The sequence below is a fragment of the Schistocerca gregaria genome, chromosome 1 (genome assembly GCF_023897955.1).
Source record: "Schistocerca gregaria isolate iqSchGreg1 chromosome 1, iqSchGreg1.2, whole genome shotgun sequence".
In the NCBI taxonomy this organism is placed as follows: Eukaryota; Metazoa; Arthropoda; class Insecta; order Orthoptera; family Acrididae; genus Schistocerca; species Schistocerca gregaria.
The window spans coordinates 1046083599-1046105471 of NC_064920.1; positions in this window are offsets into that span (position 1 = coordinate 1046083599).

Genomic DNA, 21873 nt, shown 5'->3' on the forward strand with positions numbered 1-21873 from the left:
CGGAAAAGTAAACTGAAGATTTGTGAGACGACGATCAGTTTGGCTATAAGAAAGGAAAGGCACCAGAGAGGCAAGTGTGATGTAGCTGTTTGTAGTGGAACCAACCCTACAGAAAAATAAAGACCCGTTCGTAGAACTAGTCGTTCGACAATGTTCAGTGGTTTAAGATGTTGTATATTCTGAGAAAACTAGAGGTAATGTCCCGATGCAACTGACATCAATAATCCTTTCCCTTTCCCTTTCCCTTTCCCTTTCCCTTTCCCTTTCCCTTTCCCTTTCCCTTTCCCTTGTCCCCCTCCCCTGCCATTCCACCTTCAATTTACAGATAAAGTAAGGGTAAGCTGTAGAGACGGATAATATACAATAAGAGTGGAAGACCAAGAACGAAGTGTTCGGGTTAGAAAGGTTGTTAAGACAGAGATGTAGTGAGTCCTAGTGTTCAATCTACACATGGAAGCAGCAATGACGGAAATAAAACAAAGTTAAAGCGCGGAATTAAAATTCAAGGTGAAAGGATGTCAGTGATAAGATTCGCCGATGTCATGGCTATTCTCAGTGAAAGTGAAGAAGAATTACAGGATCTGTTGAATGGAATGAACAGTCCAGTCGGTACAGACTATGGACACTGAATAAATCGAAGGAAGGCGAAAGTAATGAGAAGTAGGAGAAATGAGAGCACCGAAAAATTTAACATCAAGATTGGTGATCATAAAGTAAACGAAGCTAAGGAATTCTCCTATCTAGGCACCGAAATAACCCAGCACGGAGGGACTAAGAAGGACATAATAAGCAGACTAGCACTAGCACTAGCAAAAACACATTCGTGGCCAAGAGAAGTCTGTTTGTATCAAACATAAGCCTTACTTTGAGGAAGACATCTACATCTACATGACTACTCTGCAATTCACATTTAAGTGCTTGGCAGAGGGTTCATCGAACCACAATCATACTATCTCTCTACCATTCCACTCCCGAACAGCGCGCGGGAAAAACGAACACCTAAACCTTTCTGTTCGAGCTCTGATTTCTCTTATTTTATTTTGATGATCATTCCTACCTATGTAGGTTGGGCTCAACAAAATATTTTCGCATTCGTAAGAGAAAGTTGGTGACTGAAATTTCGTAAATAGGTCTCGCCGCGACGAAAAACGTCTATGCTGTAATGACTTCCATCCCAACTCGTGTATCATATCTGCCACACTCTCTCCCCTATAACGTGATAACACAAAACGAACTGCCCTTGTTTGCACCCTTTCGATGTCCTCCGTCAATCCCACCTGGTTAGGATCCCACACCGCGCAGCAATATTCTAACAGAGGTCGAACGAGTGTAGTGTAAGCTGTCTCTTTAGTGGACTTGTTGCATCTTGTAAGTGTCCTGCCAATGAAACGCAACCTTTGGCTCGCCTTCCCGACAATGCATGTAGATGTAGAAGAAAGTTCTAGACTGTACATCTGGAGCAGAGCATTATATGGTAATGGAACATGGACTGTGGGAAAACTGCAACAGAAGAGACAGGAGAGAATAGAAGCATTTGAGATGTGGTGCTACAGACGTATGTTGAAAATGAGGTGGACTGATAAGGTAAGGAATGCGGAGGTTCTCCGGAGAAACAGAAAGGAAAGGAATATATGGAAAACACTGAAAAGAGGAGGGATACGATGGTGGGAAATCAGTTACGATAGCAGGGAATGACTAGAGGGAGCTGTAGAGGGCAAAAAGTGTAGAGGAAGACAAAAATGGGAATACATCCAGCAAACAATTGAGGACGTAGTGGTACTCTGAGATGAACAGGTTGGGACAGGAGAGAAATTCGTAGAGGTCCGCATCAAACCACTGAGGAGGCTGATGACTCAAAAGGAAACAAATTGAGTGTGTGGTCACCACTGTAGCGGCACTTTGAATTTCGCCGCGCTACACTCGTTCCCTCAGACAGAAATTATACCGTCGCAGCGGTATGAGCGCTCGACGGCAGAGAAAATACTAAAATTGTAACTTTTTTTTTCTATCCGTTTCATTGTCTCTCGAGAGTGGAAGCTTAATGCAGACGTGATCTGATAAAGGCGTAAAAACTTATTAATGAGTAGACATTGTGGAAGTTGTTATGAAATTCGGAGGATGGAGAGAAGCAACTAAAATGAATTGCATTTAATATCAAGACGGTTTTGTATACATTAGAAATTCCTGGACAATGAAACTTATTGCAAGCATTCGGAGCAGACGTTTCACGCAGAAATGAAGTAGATTTTTGAAGACCTGGACGCAGCATGAAAGAAGACATTTAACCTGGTAAAGGATGAACTCTTATCTACGCCACGTCCCCCTGTCAGTTACATTTTGTTAGTCTCTGTTCTTTTTCAATAATTTTTGTAGTGGAAATAAGTTTAACTTTTGCTCTAAAACGCCACAAGGACCACCCCAACAATAGCTTTTCCGAATCACGAAGTCGATAACTTTTCTGTAATACGAAGTCCGATTTGCATTTCATTCTTTCCCTTTTTCACGGTCATTTACGATTTTAAAACTACCTTTTATTCACCATTTTTTCCCACATTTAAAACCTTTTCTTTTCTTCTCTTCTCTTCTCTTCTTTTTCATTAACCACTACACCACGGTAGACAACGCTTGCTCTGAAAAGTGCTCCATGCTGGTTCAAATGGCTCTGAGCACTATGGGACTTAACATTTATGGTCATCAGTCCCCTAGAACTTAGAACTACTTAAACCTAACTAACCTAAGGACATCACACACATCCATGCCCGAGGCAGGATTCGAACCTGCGACCGTAGCAGTCTCACGGTTCCGGACTGCGCGCCTAGAACCGCGAGATCACCGCGGCTGGCTGCTCCATGCTGGCCACAATGTTGGTAACGAATTATAACCAATTATTATGGCATGGCTTTCCATTCCTTCACCAGCTCTGTTGATAACAGCCGCCTGGTTGCCGGTGCGTGTGGACCTACTGCAATAGTCCTCCTGAAAGAATGCCACACGTGCTAAATGGGACTTAATCGGAGGAACGGGATGTTTGAGACGGTCGCGCTTTGTCAGTCGTAAAAACAATGTCAGGGCCGAAAAGAAGATTTTACTGAGTTCAAAGTGTCGGAGGTCAGTACGCCCATGCGACATTATGCTCCCTGGAACTTTAATATCCAGTCCACCGATATATCGTTTTCGACAATGTTTCCGGGTGTATTACGTGTTCCCACGTCTCGCCTCATGAGTGTACGTCCAGCATTGTTGAACATGATCGTTTTGGTGGTTCAAGTTCAAATGGCTCAAATGGTTCTGAGCACTATGAGACATAACATCTGAAGCCATCAGTCCCCTAGAACTTAGATCTACTTCAAAATAACTAACCTAAGGACATCACACACGTCCATGCCCGAGGCAGGACTCGAACCAGCGAACGTAGCGGTCGCGCGGTTCCAGACTGAAGCGCCTAGAACCGCTCGGCCACAACGGCCTGCGTGGTTCAAGTCTAACGCTGTGGGGAGGCATAGTGGAACAAGGGCGTCCTGATCAAATCTTTGAACATGGTGCACCCAACAGTCAACGCCACAGTGCCACAGTACTCCTTCACCATGCGGCGTTTTTCAGAGATACGGTAGCACTTATTGTTACAGTGCGGAAGCGCGTTAAATATGGTTTGAACGACGAACCGGAACTGGCGCCCAGGCAAATAGTGCGAATCGATTAATTCGTTTTTCAAAAGATTTTAATTGGGCCGTAATTAACGCTCAGATAATAGCACCATTTTTATGTGCTCCGTTCGGATTTTACGTGCAAAAACTGTCAACCTTAAATAACTCTGCGCTGAGGCGAGACTGATGTTTTAAATTGGTGTATCGAACCTTGGTCTAAAATAAGATCAAACCATTTGAAAGAATTTTGCTTTGTTAGGATTTTAAGGTTTTACATGCGCCACTTCTGTGTTTCAAATTTGTGCGAATATATTTAAATTTTCTAAGAAGATAGAAAAATATATGTAATTAGTGATCTCCTGTTATTTCGTGAAAGCTTTGTCCTTTGCCACGATATAATTAACAGGATATGGGCTGTCTAATGTCAAAATCATGGCGCAGTAAAAATTGGCAAACAGGTTGAAAAATGCCCCTGTCATAGCACAAAAGGTGAATATGTCCGGGGCAAAATTAGGGATGTAAAAAAGGAGAACTAGCTCTTCATCGTATCTGGGAGCTTCAAAGACATTTACATAAAAACATCATGACATATTCGCTCTTTCTTACGAGTTAACCATATTTTCCCACCGCAATGTGATCTCTTAGCTGCAAGGTGTTGACATGCCAGCATGTTGAAACGCTTAGGCTTAAGTCCTTGAGCCTGTGCCCAAAATCCAGTAGATTGGCCAGCTGTTGTACACAACATATAACAGCATATATCTGAAGAGCATACATGTAATAGCTAAAACAGTTGGGGGATTAAAATTGTCGAGACGGGATATGTTCCTGGGCGGGGGCATTTTTTTTTAAATTTCTGCTTGGGGGAGGGTTGATTATTTCACCATGGGAGCTATTTGTTTCGTATATGGTTATGGCTGTAAGATAAGTATAAATTAATGTATCGTTCTAGAGGTGGGATGCGTCTACAATAGGAAGTATCCAAAGGCTAGGGTGCAACTATGAGGATTGGAACTTTAATTGTGGCAACTACACTCCTGGAAATGGAAAAAAGAACACATTGACACCGGTGTGTCAGACCCACCATACTTGCTCCGGACACTGCGAGAGGGCTGTACAAGCAATGATCACACGCACGGCACAGCGGACACACCAGGAACCGCGGTGTTGGCCGTCGAATGGCGCTAGCTGCGCAGCATTTGTGCACCGCCGCCGTCAGTGTCAGTCAGTTTGCCGTGGCATACGGAGCTCCATCGCAGTCTTTAACACTGGTAGCATGCCGCGACAGCGTGGACGTGAACCGTATGTGCAGTAGACGGACTTTGAGCGAGGGCGTATAGTGGGCATGCGGGAGGCCGGGTGGACGTACCGCCGAATTGCTCAACACGTGGGGCGTGAGGTCTCCACAGTACATCGATGTTATCGCCAGTGGTCGGCGGAAGGTGCACGTGCCCGTCGACCTGGGACCGGACCGCAGCGACGCACGGATGCACACCAAGACTGTAGGATCCTACGCAGTGCCGTAGGGGACCGCACCGCCACTTCCCAGCAAATTAGGGACACTGTTGCTCCTGGGGTATCGGCGAGGACCATTCGCAACCGTCTCCATAAAGCTGGGCTACGGTCCCGCACACCGTTAGGCCGTCTTCCGCTCACGCCCCAACATCGTGCAACCAGCCTCCAGTGGTGTCGCGACAGGCATGAATGGAGGGACGAATGGAGACATGCCGTCTTGAGCGATGAGAGTCGCTTCTGCCTTGGTGCCAATGATGGTCGTATGCGTGTTTGGAGCCGTGCAGGTGAGCGCCACAATCAGGACTGCATACGACCGAGGCACACAGGGCCAACACCCGGCATCATGGTGTGGGGAGCGATCTCCTACACTGGCCATACACCTCTGGTGATCGTCGAGGGGACACTGAATAGTGCACGGTACATCCAAACCGTCATCGAACCCATCGTTCTACCATTCCTAGACCGGCAAGGGAACTTGCTGTTCCAACAGCACAATGCACGTCCGCATGATTCCCGTGCTACCCAACGTGCTCTAGAAGGTGTAAGTCAGCTACCCTGGACAGCAAGATCTCCGGATCTGTCCCCCATTGAGCATGTTTGGGACTGGATGAAGCGTCGTCTCACGCGGTCTGCACGTCGAGCACGAACGCTGGTCCAACTGAGGCGCCAGGTGGAAATGGCATGGCAAGCCGTTCCACAGGACTGCATCCAGCATCTCTACGATCGTCTCCATGGGAGAATAGCAGCCTGCATTCCTGCGATTGGTGGATATACACTGTTCTAGTGCCGACATTGTGCATGCTCTGTTGTCTATGTCTATGTGCCTGTGGTTCTGTCAATGTGATCATGTGATGTATCTGACCCCAGGAATGTGTCAATAAAGTTTCCCCTTCCTGGGACAATGAATTCACGGTGTTCTTATTTCAATTCCCAGGAGTGTATTTATTTACAGCTTGTACAAAATAGATACGTGTTTCAAAGTTTTACTGACATTCAAATTAGTCACCAGCATTATATATAGCCCGTTGCCAGCGATGTGGAAGTCGTAGGATACTCTTAGCCTTGCCTGTTGTGTTGACAGTTCGAGCTTCGCGGTCTATTGCCCGACAATTTGTAGCAGCTCTGAAGCGAATGCCGTGAAGTGTTTCCTTCAGTTTGGAAATCGAGTTGAACTGGGTTACGTCAGGGGAGTGCAGTAGGTAGTATAGCACTTAGCAGCCCCATCAGTCAAACAAATCATTACCAGCTTGCTCTGTACTTGCTTGAGCTTTGTCCTGCAAAATGATGGTCAGGTCCTGCATAAAGTGTCATCACTTCTGTCTCTGTGCTGTTCATTTTTGGAACACAACCTACGACCAGCGTAGAGATAGGAATGATAACATTTTATTCAGGACCTGACTATCATCTCCAGGACAATGCTCAAGCACGTACTGTGCAAGCTATTACTGATTTGTTTGACTTATGGGCTGCTAAGTCCTATACCACCTACTGCACTCCCATCACTTAAGCCCTCGTGAGTTCATCTCGATTTCTAAACTGAAGGAAACACTTCAAGGCATTCGCTTCATAACTGCTACAAATTTGTCGGGCAATAGACCGCGCCGCTCGAACTGTCAACACAACTGGCATTGCTAACAGTATCCTACAACTTCGATATCGCCGGCAACGGGTTATACACAATGCTGGTGACTACTTTGAAGATCAGTAAAACTTTGAAACACGTATCTATTTTGTAGAAGGTGTAAATAAATAGTTGCCTCTCTTAAAGTTCCAAGCCTCCTTTAAAAGGAAGTTTCATAGAGTGCTGATGTGTTCATGCTAATATTTAATGGCACTTTGTGGCATATTACACACCATAGCAAATGCAATGTTGTTATATTAGATGACTTGAGTACTAATAATTACTAACAAGTAAGAGAGTACGAATATTTCAAGATGTTTTGTTTTAAATGTCTTTGAAGCCATCATATAAGTCGTAAAGCTAATTCCTTTCTTTTACATCCAAAACTCTCCTCGGGATATATTCGCCTCTTTGTATTATGATAGGTTTATTTTTCGTTCTGGTATCTATGTGTGGTTAAAGTTTCATCGAGCGATGTTTCTTAGCAGTGAGATATCACACGATAGTTACTTCGTTCTCACAAATTGCCCATCAATATAAATTCTTTGCTGATTTTGAATTTTTTGCTTTTCTTTTCCATTATATGACAGCTTGCGTTTCTTTTTGCAGACGTGCTCCGGCATATGTGCGTTCAGTAATGTTGTTTGGGAATTGTTCGTGTTTATATACTGTATTTGTGAAACGTGAGCGAGGTGTTGTATCCGCGATGAAGGTGCTATCTGTGAGCAGTCGGAATGAAATGGGTTATTTATCACTGGGGCAAGATCTAAATGAAGAGGGAAATTAAAACCTGTTAGCTGTGTGATGGCGGATCATATGTTTTCGTTGTGTAACTCGTCATACTGAACGTTCCCAAAGTCGTGAGTGAGATTACTTCCTGTTTATGTTTTTGGGGCTGTTTTGTATACTAATTGCGAAATGGCGTTTACAGTATATTTGGTACTGAAATGGGCTTTGGTGATTGAATCTTACTGCAATTTGGTTCTGAGTCAAATACTCTGGCACGTTCACAGTGAAAATGGGATAGTTTACTTAGCATACAACTTTTTAGTAGCGCAACCCTACTAGGAGTCCGTATTTCTCATGGGAATTAAAAATATCATTCCATTACATAAGGTTCTTGAGTAGCACAGCTTGAAATGTAATATTATCAGAGTCACTTTCAATACAAGTTCCACATCTGTTGAAGTCAGTTTCGAAGCTTCATTCGAATGATTAGAACGTGTACGTATAGTTTAACTGGAAAGTTCAGAAAATTCGCATAGTAATCCATTATAACTTACTGAAAAAGCCACCTTGTAACATTTTTACTGTGTATATGTGATGGAACATTGGCAACACTTTATGCCACACATGTATATTTTTTATTGTTTCCTTAATCTTGTATATTTTCACATTTTTGTATCTTTACTGTATGTTGTTGTGATGTTTATTTTATTTTGTACATTAGGTGTGTGAATTTGCTATATAATATAGCTGGTTCATGCTTAGGGATTTTAGAGTTGTAAATAGGAGGAGGTGAAAGGGAGTGTCTCAATGCCTGGGAGGTGAAAATGACAATTGATAAGGTGGAGAGCGCTAAGCCGGCGCTACAGTTCTAGAACAAAGGACGGTCATTCCGTGACCAGTCTATGATGTGAAAGCAACTGCAGAGGAGAATGAATTAAATTACAGTTAAATGGTATAACAGGAGCCTCGGATGGAATTGGCATTTGTTCATGGCAGCATGGCAAATATACGCTGCGATTTATTATCCCATCACCAAAACGAGGTTTTACAGAGGTTGCTGTGTGTACAGCCACTGTTGCATAATACTGAACACACAGCAATTAAACTCTTCGAGGATTTCTAGGCAATGTTATGATTTCGAATTGTAATACAGCGCCTGAACGTGTCCCTCGCTACTTCTCAAAACAAGTATTTATTGAAATTACATGTGTCACGTGTAGTTCTTTGACGTGTATCACTTCACCTCTATTAGGATCCAGTTCCCAATCCACTTACAGGTTTTAAGTAAAGTGATCAGGTTCATTTAATACAAAAGTACATTTGCTTAACTGTGGTTAAAAAAGGAATACTGGGTGCACTTTATTTGCTAACCATATTTTGACCTGAAAAATGTTTTCACAGTAGGTCGTGGGCAATATCAGTGAACTTCAGAGCAAAATAGGTTGTATATTTGGTCTGTTGACGAGTATATAACAGAGTAAAACTGTCTGAGGCTTTCCCTACTTAAGACTGTGCGCACATTATTAGTGAATCAAATTTCATTAAATAATATCTTGATTAAGCCTAATTTGATTAGAAATACATTTCTGTTTTGTAACAGATTCAGAGTCCATGTGTTAGTTACTGTGCCGTTAAATAATCAATTGACTTTCATACAACAATAGCTTAGTTACATTGTTTGCTTACGATAAGTTTAATCAAAGTGCAATGGTACATTATTAGACTCTGGGTCCCCAAATGCTAAATCTGTCATTAGTAAATTGATGTCCATTGAAGAACATAAACGTTATATATTTTATGAGCTAGTACACGGTAATATGACAAACCTGACTGTCTTATTCACGCTGTAGGGGCCGCCCTCTTCAGTGCTGGAAATCCCCACTAATTCGTCGGAGTATGGACCGAGAACCTGTGCAACGTCGTTAGACGCAATAAAACAAGGTTCAAAATTATTCCATTTATTACTGAAAATATAAGTAATTGCTGCTTTTTCTGCGTCGACTGGCTGATACAGAATCCGGAGAAGAATCTGCTGAATCCAAAACCGAACTCATGGCTCCCAAGGACACTACATCAGCTCTGAATGAAACTCGATGATACCCCGATTCGGAGGTTTTCCGACCGCTGGTGAGGTAGACACGACTCTTCGGTAGCTCTGCGTGGAGGTAGCAGTTATCACGAAGTGTGATTTGATTCACATGCCATTTCGGGGAGTACTCAGTCTCTCTCAGATCACTGCTCGCTCTGTCCGCTAAGGTGGACCACGATCCCGGATGCCGTGCAGTCACATCGTGCGCTGAAACTGGCCCGTCGGTACGGTAGGCCTCATATCCGTGTGACGATGGAGTTTGGGGAAGCTTCTGTCCTGGACTGGAGATGTTTTGGTACACCCTCGGACTACCAGCCAGCGCTATATGCTGTGCTGACGTCAGTAATGGATGCTGCTGATTCCATCAGCCATAGTTTCAGATCACTGATCGCCTCGAGGGCAGCAAGTGCATGACCAACCCTTGAATGATGTCCTAAACAAGATGTTACCATACCATAACGAGAGATTTGAGTGCGAACGACATGAACGCCATCAATCCAACTGACTGTCAAAAGGCATTGGGGGTGGAGTATCTAGGCCGCTAAGGAGAGACTATGCTCTTTGACATTGTAACATTCATGGTGGTGTCTGTTTGTTCTATATCGTGTCTCCCTACCACTTTCGCGCAACGACGCTCTGAGCGTGTTTTTAGGGAATTGAGTAGTTTGAACCTGGGACCTGTTGCTGGTAAGGAGACGCCAGACCACACATGACATGTAGAATTCAGAAGAGTTCAGTGAGACTAGCGATGATATAACCAAATACGTAATGATTTTAGGGTCAGCTCCACTGCACTCCCTGTAAAAGAATCTTAATACTAACTAAATTTAGTGGAAGGGGTTCAAGGCTTTCCTATTTTAAGTTAGCTGGTAAAATAACGTCGAAAAAGCAGTTACGTTTACCATTGGAAATTTTATTCTACTCGCAAAACATTGTTTATAGATTGCACTATTGATAAAAGGAAGTGTTTTAATACAGGATGGGAAAAACCAACTGCGTTCAACAAAAATGTGAACGAATATTCCCTGAATGGGTTGCCAAGTTCTACAATGGATCGAAGGATGATCTATGCCATATCACATCTGTAATCTAGGTTTAAGTTAAGTTTCACAAAAGAGAAAACTATCAAAATGGTCTACAGTGACCCTCAATTATCTTTAATTACTTATCTAACTTGTAAATTACAGTGGCTGATGTGGCTTCTCAATAATTATATAACAGAGAAGTCATCGCGTTTCAGATTTTTACTTCAAGTGGCAAATGTGAACACCACGAGCTTTAATTTACGATCGACACTAGTATTACTCAAAAAAGAGGGTGTCACATATGAGACTTCTGCAGTTCTGAGTAAAGCCTTATGCGCTCAAAAATGCGGCATCGCGTGCGTTTATTACCTTGTCGGTGTTTAGGCAGCGTCAGGTCGGCGGGCAGCACAGCTCCGCTCACCTCGCCACCTCGGAACAAACTCCTTTCTTAACTTCTCCTTACTACCATTTACCGAAGTTGGTTTAAAAAAAAAACTATCTGGCTGTGTGTTCATCTGACCAATCAGGGTCTCAATGTTAACCTTAAGCTCCGTCTACAAAAATTGTCTATCCAATGAGAACCGTTATACTTATCGTGGTGGGGCAATGTTTTTATACACTCCTGGAAATGGAAAAAAGAACACATTGACACCGGTGTGTCAGACCCACCATACTTGCTCCGGACACTGCGAGAGGGCTGTACAAGCAATGATCACACGCACGGCACAGCGGACACACCAGGAACCGCGGTGTTGGCCGTCGAATATCGCTAGCTGCGCAGCATTTGTGCACCGCCGCCGTCAGTGTCAGCCAGTTTGCGGTGGCATACGGAGCTCCATCGCAGTCTTTAACACTGGTAGCATGCCGCGACAGCGTGGACGTGAACCGTATGTGCAGTTGACGCACTTTGACCGAGGGCGTATAGTGGGCATGTGGGAGGCCGGATGGACGTACCGCCGAATTGCTCAACACGTGGGGCGTGAGGTCTCCACAGTACATCGATGTTGTCGCCAGTGGTCGGCGGAAGGTGCACGTGTCCGTCGACCTGGGACCGGACCGCAGTGACGCACGGATGCACGCCAAGACCGTAGGATCCTACGCAGTGCCGTAGGGAACCGCACCGCCACTTCCCAGCAAATTATGGACACTGTTGCTCCTAGGGTATCGGCGAGGACCATTCGCAACCGTCTCCATGAAGCTGGGCTACGGTCCCGCACACCGTTAGGCCGTCTTCCGCTCACGCCCCAACATCGTGCAGCCCGCCTCCAGTGGTGTCGCGACAGGCGTGAATGGAGGGACGAATGGAGACGTGTCGTCTTCAGCGATGAGAGTAGCTTCTGCCTTGGTGCCAATGATGGTCGTATGCGTGTTTGGCGCCGTGCAGGTGAGCGCCACAATCAGGACTGCATACGACCGAGGCACACAGGGCCAACACCCGGCATCATGGTGTGGGGAGCGATCTCCTACACTGGCCGTACACCTCTGGTGATCGTCGAGAGGACACTGAATAGTGCACGGTACATCCAAACCGTCATTGAACCCATCGTTCTACCATTCCTAGACCGGCAAGGGAACTTGCTGTTCCAACAGGACAATGCACGTCCGCATGTATCCCGTGCCACCCAACGTGCTCTAGAAGGTGTAAGTCAACTACCCTGGCCAGCAAGATCTCCGGATCTGTCCCCCATTGAGCATGTTTGGGACTGGATGAAGCGTCGTCTCACGCGGTCTGCACGTCCAGCACGAACGCTGGTCCAACTGAGGCGCCAGGTGGAAATGGCATGGCAAGCCGTTCCACAGGACTACATCCAGCATCTCTACGATCGTCTCCATGGGAGAATAGCAGCCTGCATTGCTGCGAAAGGTGGATATACACTGTACTAGTGCCGACATTGTGCATGCTCTGTTGCCTGTGTCTATGTGCCTGTGGTTCTGTCAGTGTGATCATGTGATGTATCTGACCCCAGGAATGTGTCAATCAAGTTTCCCCTTCCTGGGACAATGAATTCACGGTGTTCTTATTTCAATTTCCAGGAGTGTAGTTTGCAACGTAACAGAGACGCGAAAAAGTCTGACGCTGAAACTTGCAGCTTGTGTGGTACTTTTAGCGTTATTCCTCTGGAGGGCTCTATCTTTTAATATGGGGTGGGGGGTGGTCCTAACGTAACAGAGACGCGAAAAAGTCTCACGCTAAGACTTGCGGGTGGTGTGGTCTTAGCGGTTAGCTGGAGACGTGGGTGTCCGTCCTTCGCATATCGTAGGGCCTCCCAACTTAACACGGTTCTGCTCTCGGCTTGTGTTCTCGTTTCTCCCCTCGGAACTGCGTCTGTCTCACGGTGGGAAGGTATGACATGCATTTAGGCATTCTTGTGTTAGTCTGTGGTATTCCATTTGGTCACTCGTTCCTCGTATTACTTTGGTTAATTTAATCTCACGATTTATTTGGAGCTATGTGACATACTACTGGATTTGCTTATCATGTCAGGGTTTACATGGTAGGTGTTGGATTTGCCTGACACCTTACGTTACTCAAAATGATCGAATTGTTTCTGTTCTTTCCGAGTTGAAGGTGTTAAGTGGCTGTCTACCTAATCAAGTAACGGTGTTGAAACGTTTACGCTTCCCAGCTGCTGTTAGAACTTAAAAATATTTTGCAAACCCGTTTACTTACTCATATTGTCGCGTAAAAATGCTTATCAATAGACCAATGCAAAATGGTGATAAGGGAATGAGCCTGTTAGCGTGTTCTCATCTGAATCTGTTTTTCTTGTGTCTTAGAAAGTAAAGAGAATCAGAGGTTTAATTTTGATTCTTGTAGAGTGAAACACATTAATATTTCCTCCGAAATTATTTTTTCGATTTGAACTGACAACCGTTTGTGCTTCTCTTGCCAGATATAGTTACTACAGTCTGATCATTGATTCGAATCACGTTATTACTTCAGTTCATTCCTTAAAATACTAGGCTACGTTTAGAAAATGAATTCATAGTGCCAGTGCTTATTCAGGTAGGTGGGTCACGATCAGTTGAAGTCCTACAAAAGATTTACTTCTTTTGCAATTACTGTGACGAGACGGGTAGTGCTATAATCTCGACATATTTAATCATTCTGTATACAAATCAAGAAACAAAGGACTTACAAATCAATGCCCACTGGCTACTAATATTTTTATCAATAGGGCACGTTGAAAATTTGTGCAGAACCAGAATTCGAGCCTAGGTCTCCTGGTTACAAGGCGGACGTGCTGACAATTACGCCATCCAGACTACACGTCTCTCGTCACACACAAATACTCAACACGTACCACATACTACTGATGTAGTGCCCCTGTTCGTTAGCCTCATTACTTGCTGTATCTCGCCGATTCCCGTGTCTGGTGTGTGTCAGCGCTGAAGGTACCACTGGCCATCATCACCTTACTTATATACACTACTGTTTAGAAAAAAAGAAACACCAAGACCAAGGGATCTGATATCAATGGAATAAATTCCATCGATTAGGGACATGACAATACACAAATGGCCAGCGTTACAGACCTGTACATGCTCTGTGGTTCCGTAATTCAGTACGGAGAAGCGCCACCGTGTTCTGGAATTTGAGCCACTAGACCTCGCGGCACGGAATCAAGGAGCGCCGGAACATTCCGTTAGGGAATAATCTGAAACTCGGGATGTAGGCGCGTCCACAAAGCATCAGCTGTGGCTGCAGAAGAACCTGAGCGAACGAACTGCCGACCGACCATATCCCAGGCAAGTCTCTGTAAATCCACCTGTATAAAGACGGTTGCGATACCTCCACTGTTCAATCGGCTTTCAGCCGCCTAAATTTCCAGTTGGTATTTTATCTGAGCAACCAGCTTCAGCGCTACATTACGATATCATGGAAAGGGTCGATGAGTTAAAAAGAAATCTGCTGATACCAGTCATTGAATGCTGCCTCGTATTTTGACCGGACCAGAGGTGAGATTCTTTCTATACGTCGGCCAGAGGGCCTGAAGTTGGCGTGATGTAGTGTTGGAATTGTTGCTGATGTACAGAACCACTGGAACATTACACGGCTAAACGTGTTTTGAGTCGATATTTTACATTCCAGGCGTGTCTTCTCCAAAGAAGGCCTGCACATTCCTCACTACTTGAAGCTGGGCGTTGTCTGGCTGAAATATGGCATTTGGAACAGCTTGTAGCAGGGTCAGTGGTGCAGGTTGTAAAACCGGCTTGGAAGGCCGAGCAGTTCTAGGCGCTACAGTCTAGAACCGCGCGTCCCTTACAGTCGCAGGTTCGAATCTTGCCTCGGGCATGGATGTGTGTGATGTCCTTAGGTTAATTAGGTTTAAGTAGTTCTAAGTTCTAGGGGACTGATGACCTCAGGAGTTAAGTCCCATAGTGCTCAGAGCCATTTGAACCATTTGTAAAACCTCCATGATTTGCTGGTAATTGATTGCCATCAAGATGTAGGAGGCAAGATTGTGTGCTGTTCAAAACAGTGCCACAAACCATAACATTTGGCGTTTGTCCGCTATGGTCCTCAACAGTACAGTCTGCCCTATTGCGTTCACCATGGTGCCATCACTGTAGGACAAGCTGAAGTGAGACTCATCCAAAAACACTACATTTTGCCACTCAGCGTGCCACTGTCGATGTTAACGTGTCCTTTGCAGTCTCCAACGTAGGTGGGTTCTGGTCAGAAAATCCAATGCAATGGCTTGCATGCCATCAGCCTAGCGTGCTGAAGAGGGCATCGAAGCCTGGTCTCAGACATGTCTATTATCCTTACACTGCTCCAGCATTGCGCTAACACTGTAGATGAAGCTATTTTACCAGTTATGGTCAAACAGATAAAATGATGATCATCTCGCAGTGCGGGCATATTGTAAGGTGACAGAATAAATGAAGGTCAGCTTCGCACCTTACATAAGAGCTTTATTCCTCGCAATGGGAAAGTGAATATGGCACCTAACGTAATTGGGTGATAATGTGCTAATTTGCCTAGCAGTATGTAATGCAAAAGGGGATGACATTCAATTCACGGTAATTAGCATACCATTCCTATAATGCGTGTTTGAGTGGAAGGTGAAAAAGCAGTAAGAGGGATTTTATTTTCGAATTCAGAGGGACAACGCAGAGGCAAGGCCGCACTACATGGGTTACTACGGAAACCACTTAAAGGGATGTCCCAGGCGGAAAGTCAGTGTCTGACCAGGTGACTCAGATGGGGAGAGCGAGTGTATTGGCCCATCTGAAGGAGGACTGGAAAGACAGCTTTTAGAAAACTGTGTTTCTAAGTTTCAAATGGATACAAAACAAAACCAGTGACGCATTTTCGATCACGTGTCCAACAAGTGGTACACATTTGAGAGAGCCAATGTAAGCATTTAGGCATTTGGAACGGTCACAAAACGTCCAATTGGCGGAAACGAGCTAGGAAGGAGAAAAATCCAAAGTTTCGATGCAGTTTAATGTTAGGGACCTTGGGATTGGTAGGGAGAGTTTCCACAAAATAAGAGGAACTTTCCTATTGGTCGAAACAAGCCGTGACATGAAAAACGAAAGAACTCAGGTGGGGAGACAGTTCGGCTATGAGTAAGACAAGAAAGAAATTTTCGAGGAACTCTTCTCTGAACTCGCGTCAAGTGCAGAATGGAGTGCATAATGCTTTGTATGACACACACAAGAGTAATTTGTGTAAACACTGCGTTCACAGCGTCTGATATCCAGCTGGAAATTAGCTGTAGCATTGTTTAGCTCCAACTGTGGAGAAACTAACCAGCCAATTAGTTAATTGTTCTTGTGAGAACTGAGAGGTCATTATAATACACATCCTGCTCCAACCATGCACGCGTATATGGCCACATTCTAAGAATAGGGATGAGTACATGTTCTGTCGTATAATGAGAAACATAGGGAAAATTTCTGCTGGAAAATTCAGCAAAGGTGTAATTAGTTTTATAGGAATTTCAGTGGAAGGGAGCGTCCTAGCATACGGCAGCTCATCGCGGCTTAAGGTAAATACCACGTTCTGAGGCATAAATTTGTTGGCTCACCAGCTTGTGTCCACTGTAAACTTGAGCAACCTTGGGTAATCTTTTGCCCAATTTGTCACATAACTAACCATCCACCATAGACTTCCATCCTAAAAATAGTACCGAACTTTGAACCGGAATCGGACGATTTTCGTAGTACTGACCAACATCATAAAGTAAGTCTAGGATCAATTTTGTAAAGAAACTTCTAATTAAACTTAAATATTGTCATGTTTAGGAAAATTTTGCCTTCTGAGAGTTAATATTTAATATTGTTGTGTATAGTATTATTTCACTTTCTGATGTTGACAAGATGCATTATCCTGACATCTGTTTTTTGTCACATTGAAAACTGTGTAAAAGCGTGTATTTTGTGGTAATATTGCGACATTAAACATGTTATTTCAATTGACACAGTTGACTTCAATCCCAGAATAAGTAAAACAAAAATACTGCCAATTAAATCACTAAAGCCACGCTGTTCCACACATCATCTTATCATGGCGTGTTGCAGACCATTACTTCTGAGACATATGTATAACATTCTTTATATAGCTGAGGTGACGTGTCTCCGCACAGGCTTATCCTTAGCTACCTCCGTGGTTCAAGAAAATAAGTGCATTAAAACTACAAGATGGACAGAAAGAAACGCACATCTGTGAACAGTCTGTCTATATGTCGTTAATTCATATTGCACATGATCACTATCACTCAGTTTGTTACATGACAAATATCAACACGAGTGTGCAATTCATTCAAGAGACTGACTAAATTACCTAAGAGCATGACAGTAGCCTACTTCGGAAACCTATTCACAAGGTTGTCTAGCTACAGGCACCATCTAATTCGATGTGACAGTGCGGGACAGGTGGTTGGGTGGTTTGTCTACGTATTCCAACCAGCCTGTCTCTAGTACAGCTACGCCACAAAGCTTATTACACTGAACCCAGAGGATTTCTTTTTATTGCAGTAACCAAAGTAGTAATCAATAGGATATATACATTAACTGAACTTACCTTGTTTATCCACGCCATTTCTTTGCCTTCCTCTAGTGGATGGTGTGTGCAGCATCCTTCCATAGCATCCTGCACAAATCAGCTTCAGCAGTAGTCCACCATCCTGTGTGTTGCTGTTCCAAGGGAGAATTACCTTGATGTGACCAATCGTCATGTTTATCAATGCAGTTTCGTCAGGTATCGAGAGCGGTGGAAGAAGTATCAACCACAACAGAGATGAGATACTGTACAGCAGAGTGGTACCAAAAGGCGCCAAAGAGAAGCTAGGAAAAATCTGTGCCTCCCGTAGTTCTGAGGTGCGACCACAGCGCCTCTGCCCTAAAACAGCCAGAAGGGCAGTTCTGTTGGAGGTCGGATCCTGCCCACTTCCGAGAAGTTCCTGTTGGAGTAATGTCATTGTACTGCCACTCATTGTGACACAAGTTGTGTCAACCATCGGTGAGTGAAGAGACCACTGTCACCTGTGAACTGTGCCTATGCGCCAACGCTATCAGAATTGTGTTAACAAGTGTCTATGTACTTTGTCATTGCAAATATTTGGTGATAAACATCTTAGCAAATTAGCTCACTACGCATATTTTCACTCATTGCTTGCATATGGCATCATATTTTGGGGTAATTTATCACTGAGGAATAAAGTATTTATTGCACAAAAGCGTGTAATCTGAATAATACCTGGAGTCCACCCAAGATCATCCTGCAGATATTTATTTAAGGATCTAGGGATATTCACAGTAGCTTCTCAGTATATATACTCTTTATAAATTTGTTATTAACAACCAAACTCAATTCAGAAGTAATAGCAGTGTGCATAACTACTAGGAGAAAGGATGATCTTCAGTATTCAAGATTAAATCTAACTTTGGCACAGAAAGAGGTGAATTATACTGCCACTAAAGTCTTTGGTCACTTACCAAATACACTCCTGGAAAAGGAAAAAAGAACACATTGACACCGGTGTGTCAGACCCACCATACTTGCTCCGGACACTGCGAGAGGGCTGTACAAGCAATGATCACACGCACGGCACAGCGGACACACCAGGAACCGCGGTGTTGGCCGTCGAATGGCGCTAGCTGCGCAGCATTTGTGCACCACCGCCGTCAGTGTCAGCCAGTTTGCCGTGGCATACGGAGCTCCATCGCAGTCTTTAACACTGGTAGCATGCCGCGACAGCGTGGACGTGAACCGTATGTGCAGTTGACGGACTTTGAGCGAGGGCGTATAGTGGGCATGCGGGAGGCCGGGTGGACGTACCGCCGAATTGCTCAACATGTGGGGCGTGAGGTCTCCACAGTACATCGATGTTGTCGCCAGTGGTCGGCGGAAGGTGCACGTGTCCGTCGACCTGGGACCGGACCGCAGCGACGCACGGATGCACGCCAAGACCGTAGGATCCTACGCAGTGCCGTAGGGGACCGCACCGCCTCTTCCCAGCAAATTAGGGACACTGTTGCTCCTGGCAAGGGAACTTGCTGTTCCAACAGGACAATGCACGTCCGCATGTATCCCGTGCCACCCAACGTGCTCTACAAGGTGTAAGTCAACTACCCTGGCCAGCAAGATCTCCGGATCTATCCCCCATTGTGCATGTTTGGGACTGGATGAAGCGTCGTCTCACGCGGTCTGCACGTCCAGCACGAACGCTGGTCCAACTGAGGCGCCAGGTGGAAATAGCATGGCAAGCCGTTCCACAGGACTACATCCAGCATCTCTACGATCGTCTCCATGGGAGAATAGCAGCCTGCATTGCTGCGAAAGGTGGATATACACTGTACTAGTGCCGACATTGTGCGTGCTCTGTTGCCTGTGTCTATGTGCCTGTGGTTCTGTCAGTGTGATCATATGATGTATCTGACCCCAGGAATGTGTCAATAAAGTTTCCCCTTCCTGGGACAATGAATTCACGGTGTTCTTATTTCAATTTCCAGGAGTGTAGTATCAAAAGTCTGACAGATAACCAACAAGTACTTAAGAAGACATTAAAAGAATTTCTGAATGACAATTCCTTCTACTCCATAGAGGAGTTTTTAGATATAAGTTAAGAAAAATAAAGAAAAACCTAAACAAAAAATTATAAAAGTAAAAATAAAAAAATTAAAAAGAACAAAAATAAAAGAAATGTTAAATTAACTTAATTATGTTGTTCAATTAACTTAATCCGCCTCAGCGACCCATGCACACACTGCTGTGTGTTGGCTTTGTTAGCCATCAGAGTTGCAGGGCTTTCAGGATGCCGGCAGTCGAGTCAGTGGTCTGCATACCTGCTGCCGCTTGGTGTGAGCCGCAGGCGGCAAGCTGTGTGCTTCTTGCAGGCGTAGCTCAGATCGTAGCGACAAGCGCCCGCGATCTCGTGTCCAACTCTGTGGCCCTCGCCTCGGGATGCCTCCAGCATGGGTTGGAAATAGGACGACTGCCCGCGGTACCGCCCACTTCTGACTGGCTACAGTCCCCGCATCAGCCACAGTGAGACGAACCAGTGACCCTCTGTGGACTGGAATACTGGCGTCCCATCTGCTGCTGCATGTAGCTGGTGGTGTCACACCCTGCCATCCATGAGAGCTGCCACACTTGAATGAATCTCTTTAGAAACCCGCACCTATTAATAAGCAGCTGTGGGCCTCTGTTTCGCCATGCGCGCCGCTTCACGCCATGTACTCATAACATGCTAGGTAGGCCAATCAGCCCATTCTGCCTGTTATTTGCGACATGCAAAACCGCTACGTATACTGTTTCAGCAATTTGACTTCGAAACTGTTGGTATGCGTAGCTAACTGCAATCCGGCCCGCTCCTGGCTGTAACTTGTGCTCAGAATATTGCACAAAACTAACTTTCCTTTTCCTAAACGGTGGTACCGCTACAACAGCTTTAAAAAATGCTGTCGTAAGTCCCAACATAATGTGAAATCGTGGGAGAACAGTTTTGTTCAGATTCGGTATAGGTGGTTTAGTACCATTGTTTGACCCAGGCATCAGAGTTGTTCGTGGAAGCCATCACCTCTGTGTGTAGCCTTTTCTCTTGCGTGACTTCCTCGCTCACACAGGTAGCAGCAATACTTAAGTGTAGCCCCATTGCAAACCCAACAGCATCGTAATGACTTCGAAATCTCTACATATCAGCCATTCATGCGTACTGTAATTGATACAGTTTACCACGGATTTCAACATGGTGTAACTTTTGTTTAGCTAAGACAGCATATGCAGTAGGGATGATTGGCTATCCATTACTACTGCAACACAGCATTGCCTTCAGGCTTGTTTTTGAGCCCTCTGGTTTGTACTAATATTCAGCTGTTCCAACAAGCCGTCAGTGTCACTGCAAAAGGTAATGTCGCCGTCAGTCGCATCTGGTTTCGAGAACGCTCACGTGACTAGATGGTGCACAGTACTCTGAAACGAAGAGATTAGCACAGGACAGGAAACAGAGACGGGACGCGTCGAATCAGTCAGAAGATTCATGACCAAAAATCTTGGCAAATCTTCGAACTAAAGTGTGCGCTTAATGTGCACTTTTCTCTACCCAGTTTCTGTCACCTGCTCCGTGCAGTAGAGCGTCGATTATCTGAACTAACTGGTTGATATGTGAGTTCGGAAAACAGGCTTAATTGAATAATCGAATTATATACTTTTATGTAACATTAACACTATAATTATAACATAAACGTATTTTAATTATTACGAAGGTAAGTACAGTATGCATGTAGGTATGTAAGCCTTCTAAGCTAAATAATTCTAATACATATGCACTTTGCATGTACAGTACATCTGTATAGAATTAACTCCTAAAGAAATCCTTAATTTCGGTCTGTCTAAGGATTCCTACCCGCTTACAAGCAGCTAAGTTAAGCACGTATTTCAATACAATGAACTGATATTGCCTGCTTTCATCTTGGGACTCATACCATCGCAAGACTGTATCTAAACATGTAAATGCTTGAGAAGCTATCGGTGTCAGCCTTATCAGCGATGATTTTTGCAATTTCCCTATCTTGCATGATGTGGTGGCCTGGATCTGCTTGAACTCCTTCATCACTTTATGACAATAGAGTTCTTGTGGAATATTGAACAGCTCATCATTTTCAGTTAACTTTCAGAGCTTCCCGCCATACCCAAAAATTTTATTCCGGTATTTTTTTCTAATTTTGTTCCTGAAAGCGGAGGTTTATTATCTTTTGGTTAAAAAATCGATTTTTTAAAACTTGCATTTTTTGATCTAT